The sequence below is a fragment of the Austrofundulus limnaeus genome, unplaced genomic scaffold (genome assembly GCF_001266775.1).
Source record: "Austrofundulus limnaeus strain Quisiro unplaced genomic scaffold, Austrofundulus_limnaeus-1.0 Scaffold1584, whole genome shotgun sequence".
Lineage (NCBI taxonomy): Eukaryota > Metazoa > Chordata > Actinopteri > Cyprinodontiformes > Rivulidae > Austrofundulus > Austrofundulus limnaeus.
Window position 1 is genome coordinate 56,054 of NW_013953986.1, and position 3,593 is coordinate 59,646.

Sequence of the window (3,593 nt, forward strand, 5' to 3'; positions counted from 1 at the left end):
GGGTGGAGGTGGGCATGATTTTATGTTTGGAGAGTGGGGTGTTTTATGTATTTTTTAAATTGCAAAAATGTTTTATTTTATATAATTTTTATTTTTCTGTTTATTTTCCTCTCGTGTTTCCGTTTTACTGTTGGATGTTGTTTTGTTTTTACTGTTTGATGGGACTACAGATGTAAATTAGTCTTAGGCTAATGCATCAAATTATGTTTTAACTGCACACTGTCCCGAATAAGTAAAATCATTCATTAAAATAATGCACATAGTGTGGGATGACGTTAAAAATAAGTGAAAGGTATAAAGCTTGATCAGAGGCGTCAAGTAACTAAGTACAAATACTTTGTTACTTCACTTAAGTAGAAATTTGGGTTATTTATACTTTAGTGGAGTAATTATTTTTCAGCCTACATTTTTCTTCTACTTCTTACTTTTTAAAAATGCACAAAGTATTTTATTTCTATTTAACTTTGACTTGTTTTTATTCCATCTTTTCATTGTCCAGAAAAAAAATAAATCAGTATAAATCTATCCAGATACAAGGAGCCCATGGACAGAGTGAATTTGATTGTGGTTGATGAGAAGTGTAAATATAAACCATCCTGACATCCTCCAGCTCACCTGTGTGACACACATCACATCCAGCAGGACAGACTGTAGCAGATGGAGCCAAGAATGAAGATGATCGTGGCTGAAACAACTAGTCTAATCAGTTAATTATTCATTTCTCTACATTAACATTTTAATTTAACAACATTATTGACTTTAGAAGAAAAATGGGGGCGGGAGTGCTATAAAAAGCTAAGCTTTTATCTTTAATGGCTTTTTTAAGTGTTCATTACTTTTACTTTTATACTTTTATACTGTAAGAATAATAAATTCCTTCAATACCTTAAGTAGTTTTTAAAAACAGTACTTTTATACTTGAGTAAAAAGCTTGAGCTACCTTTACTTCCAAAAAAGTATTTTTAAACCCTAGTATCTATACTTCTACTAAAGTAATGAATGTTCAGTTCAGTTCAGTTAGTTTATTCATTTCTTTAAAAAAACAACATAAATTCAACAAACAACAAAAGTACAAATCCTAAATTAAATGAAAGGTAGCAGAAGAAGATAAAATCTTATTATATCTGCCCCTTTTTCTCAAACAAATAAATTCAATCAAAAATAATCTTTAGTTTATAAAAAAGAAAAAAAAAAAAAACAAAAAAAATAATAAAGGTTTAACTCCTTGAACAACAATTCATACATTTACATATTTCCCCAGCAAATTATTCTTTATCGTTGTCGTGGCAAATTTTACCAGGAATGCAGAAACACGTTGGAATAAATGCACAGAAAGTCTGCGTGTATGGTCGTCAAATGATTTAATTCTGAGCGACAACACAGCAGACGGTCAATCAGGAAGTCTGTTGAGTGGTGGCTGACTCGTCAGCGGAGAGCAGCCAATAATATAACATCATGATAACATCATGTGACAGTTTACAGCCAATCACAGTCCGACAAATGTAACCACCTAGCCAATAACAGGGCTCCCAACCCAACTCTTATCAAAAATAAGAGAGGTCATGCGTTGCTGGAGTCCTGACGTCTGGGGCAAACAGATTAAAACAGCCTAAAGTAGTTATCATAAGATATATGAGTACTGGACAGCGTCAAGGTGAAACAGATATAAATAATTAGTCCATAACAATCGTTTTCTTAAATATACTCATTGATCTGGCATTTTTAATGTCATCTTCCAGATTATTCATAGTCTTAAACCCTGGATTGAAGTTCTCTGTTCCTTTAAACTGGTTCTAAATTTGGGTTTGATGAACATTTCTATCCCTTTAAGATTATAACAACTCTCTCTTTTAACAAAGTGTGACTGGATGTTTGAAGGTAATGTGTTTTTATGAGCCCGATACATAACTGATAAAATACCATAATTAACCAAATCATTGAATATCAATAACTCAGCTGATGGAACAATGGATTTGATGGGTGACAGTGATGCTTTCTGGTGATAATTCTTACAGCTGTTTTCTGTAAAACAAAAATTGGGTTTGTAATTGTTTTGCAGGATTTTCCCCAAACATCAACACAATAGATCAAGTGTGGAACAATTATTGTATTATATAATATAACGTGAATAGTCTACTTTTTAACTCCTCTGAGCTTGATGGGATTTAAACCAGCAGCCAGCCGCTCTGCAGCTGCTTCATTACAGAAACACAAAGTTAGACTTCATGAGTCTGAACTGACTGTGGTTTTTACAGGTTTCAGTTTTATTTTTACAGTTTTCAACTGAAGTGACAGTCGATGACATCACTAACTTCTGAGATGTGTGCAGATCTGTTTTAAACCAACTCCCACATGTTGTCCATCAGAATGAAGCTGTTTGTCTCTGCTGCAGTTCTCTGTTCAATCTGAAACTGCAGCACAAAGTCAAGTTTGTTTTAAACAGAAAACACTACAGAAACATAAACCATCACATGTGCTCGTCTGCTGCTCACGCTTTAAGAGTTTTAAAGCTTGTTTTTGAACTTTATTTGAGGCTTAGTTTCCAGTCTGTGTTTCAGACATGGTGTGTGTTTTCTTTGCTCTGGTTTTTGTTACAGAAGCCTGTAAAGATGTTTTCAGTGATTTTCTGAACAAACTCTGCTGGATCTGGACCCAGTCAGCAGGAACTACACCTGAACACAAACTAACAGGATTATGTGAGTGGTGGTCCGTCAGTGGAGTGGGGTCAAGTCTGAGAGGAATGCAGAGAAACAGAGTGACGGTGTGAAGGTTCACAGGGAGTGAGCGGAGCAGCGATCAGGGTGAACAGTGACTCATCAGCTGTGTGCTGCTGCTCCCATGTGGAGGAGAGGAGCAGCTCACTGACTGAGGAAAAGTCACAGATTTTCCTTCAATAATCACTTCTTCTGATAAATATGCTTCATGTTACGGTAAAAAGTCAAAGTTATAATGATGAGGTAATGTATGTGCATTTATTCAGGTATTATCTGATATGAGTTCAGTAAAGGAATATTTATCAGCAGTAGTTTGGTCTCAGGAGCCTCTGTTTCTCTGCTCCACCACAGCTGAGTCAGAGACTGAAGAGCCTCTTCAGGTTCTGCAGAAGCCTGTTGATCACCTGTTCGTTCACAGCAGGTAAACCTGCAGGGTAGTGGCTCCTGTGTTAAACTAAGCTCATCTAATCACACAATCAGTGTCAGGGTTTGAAGGAGAGAAGAGACCTGATGTCTGACTGAAGAGAAATGAGCTGCTGGAGCAGGAGACAATTCAACTGAACACAAGAAGGTTCAAAGAACAAAAACAACCAACAAAACTAACAAAACACCTCTAAACCTAACTAGTAAAATTAACCATTACTGGTCTATAGTTATCACTAACCTGAACCAGAACTTAACTCACACCAAATCTCTAAACCTAACTAGTAAAATTAACCATTACTGGTCTATAGTTATCACTAACCTGAACCAGAACTTAACTCACACCAAATCTCTAAACCTAACTAGTAAAATTAACCATTACTGGTCTATAGTTATCACTAACCTGAACCAGAACTTAACTCACACCAAATCTCTAAACCTAACTAGTAAAATTAA